Source organism: Mytilus edulis, chromosome 1, assembly GCF_963676685.1.
Source record: "Mytilus edulis chromosome 1, xbMytEdul2.2, whole genome shotgun sequence".
Taxonomy (NCBI): domain Eukaryota; kingdom Metazoa; phylum Mollusca; class Bivalvia; order Mytilida; family Mytilidae; genus Mytilus; species Mytilus edulis.
In genome coordinates, this window is record NC_092344.1 from 88172993 (window position 1) to 88180189 (window position 7197).

Genomic DNA, 7197 nt, shown 5'->3' on the forward strand with positions numbered 1-7197 from the left:
ATATTTTAGTCTTAGATACATAATTTTTTTATTAATTGTTTTGTCACTTAAACTGTGAGTACTCTCTGATCTGTACTTTTTATCTCACAAGGCCATAAGGGCCAAGCGAGCTCTTCTTGGTCACTTGGCATCTGTCTAATAGTTGAAAGTCTTTAAAAAGAAATAAGGTTTAAAACAGGCAAAATTATCAATTGCAATGACCTATGAAAATAACAGAAATTTTAGATAAACCACCTTACAATAATCTGATACTCACATTAGTTAATTGGAACCGTGTCATGAAAAGTCAATGCAGACCAAAAAACATGAAAATAAGGTCAAAGTCAGATGTACCTCATCAGACAAACACGTTAACTTCAATCATTCTGTATACCAAATACAGTTAACCTATTTTTGAATATCTTTAATAACTTTTTTTTACTTCTAAGAGAGTGCACACGCTGAAATGTCTCGCCTTCTTTACCAATCATTAATAGTATGTTGATAGTCCTAAATATAAAGCTTTATTACAACTGTCATATAAACTTAACATTAACCAAGAAAATTAAACATTGACCAATGAACCATGAAAATGAGATCAAGGTCAAATGAACCATGCCAGGCAGACATGTACAACTAACAATTCTTCCATACAACAAATATAGTTGACCTATTGCTTATAGTTTAAGAAAAACACATCAAAACACAAAAAAAACTAAACACTGAGCAATGAACCGTGAAAATTAGGTCAAGGTCAAATAAAACCTATGTGACTGACCAAATATAGTTGACCTATTGCATATAGTGTTAGAAAAAAAGACCAAAACACAAAAACTTAACTTTGACCACTGAACCATGAAACTGAGGTCAAGGTCAGATGACACCTACACGCTAGACATGTACACCTTACAATTATTCCATACAACAAATATAGTAGACCTATTGCATACAATATAAGTAAAACAGACCAAAACCAAAAACTTAACTATAACCACTGAACCATGAAAATGAGGTCAAGTTCAGATGACACCTGCCAGTTGGACATGTACACCTTATAGTCCTTCCATATATCGAATATACAAGACCTATTGCTTATAATATCTAAGATATGGACTTGACCACCAATCCTTAACCTTGTTCAGTGATCCATGAAATGAGGTCGAGGTCAAGTGAAAACTGTCGACGGGCATGAGGACCTTGCAAGGTACGCACATACAAAATATAGTTATCCTATTACTAATAAGAGAGAATTTAACATTACAAAAAATCTTAACTTTTTTTTCAAGTAGTCACTGAACCATGAAAATGAGGTCAAGGACATTGGACATGTGACTGACGGAAACTTTGTAACATGAGGCATCTATATATACAAAAGTATGAAGCATCCAGGTCTTCAACCTTCTAAAATATAAAGCTTTTAAGAAGTTAGCTAACACCACTGCCGCCACCAGATCACTATCCCTATGTCGAGCTTTCTGTGACAAAAGTCGCAGGCTCAACAAAAAAACAACTATGGACTAAAATATCCATGAAAATAAGGTAAAGGTCAGATGAACCTTGTTAGATAGACGTGTGAACCTTACAATTATTCTATTCATTGAATAAACATAATGAATTACTTAGTTTCAGAGAAACAAATACCTAATCCCAAAACTGAACATTAATCACTGAACCATGACTTTGTAAGGCTAGGCGATCTCTCATGATGGTAATGATGGACAGCTGTTAAAAGTCCTGTGGCAATTAAATGCATATTCAGGATAGGTACATGAATATTAACCCTGCTTTGTGCAATCCACAAGAAGAGCATCAGCAAATGCCAATTTTTGAGTCGTTAAGGTTTTAACATGTACAAGTTCCAACTTGAGGCGAACACACTGATGTTATTGTATAAAAGACTCCTTAGTTGTAAATGTCTATGTCATTTGGTCTCTTGTGAAGAGTTGTCTCATTAGGAATCGCACCACTTCTTTTTTATATGTATACCTAGCAATGAATCCATATACATTTGTACCAAATATAGTTGTCCATATTACACATAAAAATGGGGTAACTAGTCAAATAAAAAGACCATTTGGCATCTTCATACAAATATGGAGCTATCCAGCACCTTTAAAGTTTGGACAATAAAGTTTTAAAAAAGACAACCCGGTTAAGTATCCCTAAGTTCTGCTGATGATACACTGCCAAGCCAATGATGATGATAGATGTCAATGTGTCATCCCCTCTTCCCCCTTTACTTGTCATCCAGATACAATATAAGATAAGATGATTTTCCAAAAAATTTTAATTACCAATTATTATGATCCTACATGATACAAAATAACCAAATGAAACCAAACACAAGCTGCTTCTTTTAAGATGTGTGCAAGTATCAAACAAACAGTTACTTGTGATATGCTTTTGATCACGGTTGTAAATTATCTTTAAATAAAAAGGAGGAAAAGGATCTGCATCATGCGTTTGGTATCAGTAGCAAAATAGTACAATAATGCAAAATAAATGACAGTACTGAGGATACTATCTATTTTCCTGGTTGTTTTTATTATAGGGGGAAATAATCCTAATGTAATTTCTTAGTCTATATAATTACGTATAAAAGTTTATGAATTAAAATAAAATCATGTAAATTTTTTGATAAATGTAATAAATTTTGTAATCATTTAGTGACTATTCTTTATTTAATATATAAACTTAAGGCTTTCTAGTCCTTACTTAACTTTAGATAAATAATAGAATTCCATAAAAACAAAGAATCCTCAGTTTGTCTCAACTTAAAAATGACATCCAAAAACAATACTTTTCTTATACAAAGTAAAAATATTAAAACATGCATGTACAAATTATTTTTTGAGAATTACTCAACTTATTTACTGGGTAATTAAAACAAACTAAATATCTTGATTGGTGCAAAAATGATTAGATTACCAATGAAATAGCAGAGGTGGAGAAAATTTGGTTGATTATTTAGGAAATCACTGAAGTACCACTGGAGGAGGCCCTCTAACAATCGGTGAGCACCCCCCTTTTATTTCCATGTATGAAAATTTCTGGATCCTCCAGTGAACAGATTACATTTCATTCATTCACAATTTTAACCTCAAGCTGTTTTAAACTATATTATAAGTTATCTGCGTTCATATCCGTAGATATGGATATTTTAACACTCTGAAGTACCCCAGTACACCATGAGGGGTAGCCGAAGGTTGTACAGGGTACTAAAGGGTGTTAAAATATCCATATCTACAGATATGAACGTAGATAACGAATTTATCCCCGGTCTTAGTCCGAATCGGGCGAGTTTAATGGAAATTCGGGTACGAACTTTTGTGGGAAAAAAATTGCTGATTATAAAGGGAATCATTTGGGCTGGCCTGGTCCCCTCTTAGACAGTCAGGAGTAAAACCCAACTCAAAACCCAAACATTTTTATTTGGGGTCAAAAACTTAGTAGTTAAAATATTTAACAGGGGACTAGTTTCTCTACAAAGTTAGTCTTTTCATAGTGTTCTGCCATCAAAATCCTACTACTTTGGATTGTAACCAACAAAATTCATTTCACAAAGCACTTGTAAGGCTTAAATGTACATAACTTAAAAATATATGTAAACCTATGTACCTTGTGGGTACTTTGAGAAACCATATGGCATACCTTTGGGACCCCTCAAAACACAATAATTTCAGTTTAATTTTTTATCAATCACAAAACAATAATTGAATGCAATTAATATAAATAAAAAAAATCTATAATTTGTAATTCAATACAGCAATATAAATACAATTTGTTAAAAAATCATTCTGCTTACAAGACTACTGTCTACAGATTGTTCCAATAGAGAAAGTAACAGTTCATTGGATTGTTTGCAGGATTATTGAGGATTTTCCCATACAAGGCAGCAACTGTTACACTTTCAACTGAAAAGAAATAAAGTTAAGTTTCAATTATTTTATCAAAATAATCTTAAGGGTATATAATAAAATTCAATTTAAAAAAAACCACATATATCAATGAATGTGAAAACTCTTTCTTATTTTTGCTACTTCATTTTACTGAAATCTGTCAATACACAAAAATAAATTTTCCAAACTTTACAATTATGAGACTTGACATCAAATACCTGAGCAATTATTGGAAATATTTAACACAGTGAATGCAGAAGCTGCTGGTAAGTTTACTTGAAAGTAAAATTTAATGAATATTTTGTTATTTGTTGTTTTATTGACCCTTACTGAGATCCAAACAAAATTTTTTCCATGATAAAAAAGTAGAAATAAATTCTTTTGAAATTTGTAATGAAAATATGAATGACTGAATGTAAAGCAGTTATCATACATGATCATCTTTTTTATGATAGCTAGGTTTTACTTGATATCAGATTATCTCTCCTTCACATCTGGCCCAAGACCACAATTAATGACCCCACTTTTCGTTAAAGTTCCCTTTAATTAATTGTAGTGTATTTTTTCTTTATTTTTTTTTCTTTCCCTTTCTCATACATTTCTTAGTTTTTCTGGGGTGGAAATGAAAGAAGAGAGCTGAAAATAAACTTTTGGATGTTTTATTTAAACTGATTTTGATAAGGAAAGAGTGATTCGGCCAGGTGCAAAAAGGTAGTATTTACACTTTTTGGAACATCTCTTGATTTTTTCCTATAGGGGTATGGATGTGTATTGGCCAAATTTGTATGATGTAAACATGCAATTTTTCTGAAAATTGCATATATTTTTGAACTTGAACTGTACATTGCACACACCAAAAATTAGACAAAAAGAATAGCCAAATTTTTTTTAATGCGACAAAATGTTATAAAGAACTGATAGAGGAATTAATTGTAGTCTTGGGCCTAATCTTGTTCAGGGCAAGGGAGACAAATCAGTAAATATAGATACACTTCTAAAGTAAAGGTACAACATTTTACATTGACATATATTTAGGATAGCTATATAGATATCTAGGGGCATTTAAAATTAGATACATGTATAATAAATAAATTTAAATTGTTTGTTGATTAATAAATTCTTACCTTAAAACAGCTCTAATAAATCCCCAAGCAAGTAACCCCAAGAAAACTTGTGATGCTAACCTGTAAAACAAAGTTCATGGTCAGTTATACTCAACTTTCAAAAAATATGTACATCATAATAATTGTTTAAAAGTTCTCAGATAACAAACAAAATTCTGCAAGAATATAATTGGTATTCAAAATCAAACTAATGGTTCTGTTTTTTGACCTTTGTAAGTTTTTTTTTTATCTGTCTAATACAGTCCTGATTTACATTTTCAATTTTATTAAGTTAGCAAAAAATAAACTTGTATTTCATCATATGGTATAGTATTTCAAACCTTAAAATTTTTTATTGATGTCAAATACTATTGAAAGTATTAAAAATAAAAGCTTTAATACCTACCAACATGTTAACAATATCAGATATCCATGTCTTACTCCCAACACAAGGAAAACATTGTAATTTCAACAATCTGAAATAAAAAAAAATGTTTAAAAGATAAAATAAAGAAGAGAAGCATAATTATGCATTGTATCATTTCTTATAAATTTGTTATATATAATATCTTCAAAATATTGACTTAAATACAAGTTATAAAAAAATGTTATGAAATGATGCAGATATCTTCAATATTACACAAAAAACCTTAATAAATAAAAAGTTTTAAAAGTCTATAATAATATTATTATAAATTTTGTGGAACATTTCAACTCACCACAGATTTTTCCTGGTAAAGCCTCAGACTTGGTTGAAGATATAATTGACCATCTTCCTTAGAGCTGCTATCATAACTGCCAAGGAGGTCCATGTCCTCGTTATTTTATTGTCCATTTGCTTTCAGAAATATCATTATACATGTATAAAAAAAAAAATATCAGATGCACTTTACAGTTTTAACAAAATCGTTTTTTTTTTAAATTTCCCCTCATCAAATCAATGGTTACGTTACCCACTATTTCTCAAACCCTCCAAATCTATTATCTATATACATATTTTTTTTATTTACAGAGCTCTAAATAATAGTCATTTTAGCTAGTATACATCTGATATTTAAATAAAATGTGTACAAAAGTGAATATTTAAATAAAAAAAGTTATATTCCCTATAAACACTTAGGAAATTTAAAGTATGAGGAGTATAACAAGGGAATTACCTCCCCTTGCCTTGAAAATAGAGGGACCCTGTCGAGACTCCACATCCTTCCTATATTCAACAATACAAAATATAGTCCAATTAAAATGAAAAATAATACGGTATGTAAAAACTACAACACATTTCAAAAACTAATTTAGTACTTTAAAAGAGGGACGAAAGATACCAAAGGGACAGTCAAACTCATAAATCTAAAACAAACTGACAACGCCATGGCTAAAAATGAAAAAGACAAACAGAAAAACAATAGTACACATGACACAACATAGAAAACTAAAGAATAAACAACACGAACCCCACCAAAAACTAGGGGTGATCTCAGGTGCTCCGGAAGGGTAAGCAGATCCTGCTCCACATGCGGCACCCGTCGTGTTGCTTATGTGATTACAAATCCGGTAAATAGTCTAATTCGGTAGGTCAAATTCATGAAAGGGAAGGGGATTGTAGTTACGACGTGAGGAACATATCCGATATCATTTGTGAAATGGTTATTCCATAACGGTCAACCAACTCGTGATGGCGTCCGTAAAATTTACGAAGGGATGATTTCAACTTCACCATTTGGAACTCTTGATTTAATAGCTTCCTTGTGAGCAGTAACCCTCTATCAAGAAAATCATGATAGGAAATGCAAGCACGGGAATATCGTATCAATTGAGAGATATATACCCCGTATGCAGGTGCTGCTGGAATGTTGCTACTTAGAAATGGAAAGTTCACAATTGGAAAGCTGAAATCATCTCTTTTGTCGTAAAGTTTTGTCTTCAACCGACCCTCATTGTCAATTTCTAGATGTAAGTCAAGATATGAAGCTGACTTAACTGTATCTGTAGTATCCTTTATCTACAATTCGATGGGATAGATGCGTTCCACATAGTCACCAAATTTTGAATTGTTTAGTGAAAGAATGTCATCTATATAGCGGAAAGTAAAGTTAAAGGATATTGCTAACTTCTTATCTTTCTTCCTAACTTTTACTTTTACTTTTACCTTTTAACTTTTACCTAGGGCCTTGGAGGCAGAGTGGTCTAAGAAGTATTATTGTATCTCTATAAAAAAG

The 7197-nt window shown here is 31.5% G+C and overlaps 1 long non-coding RNA gene across 1 annotated transcript; it reads right to left on the bottom strand.

Annotated features, from left to right (window-relative positions):
• Positions 1-2799: 2799 nt before the first annotated feature.
• On the bottom strand, positions 2800-6279 carry LOC139515528 (uncharacterized). The gene is made up of 4 exons (XR_011662801.1): positions 5701-6279; positions 5388-5457; positions 5003-5062; positions 2800-3893 (listed from the first exon to the last, which is right to left on the bottom strand). It is a non-coding gene; the product is annotated as an uncharacterized lncRNA (long non-coding RNA).
• Positions 6280-7197: the final 918 nt, after the last annotated feature.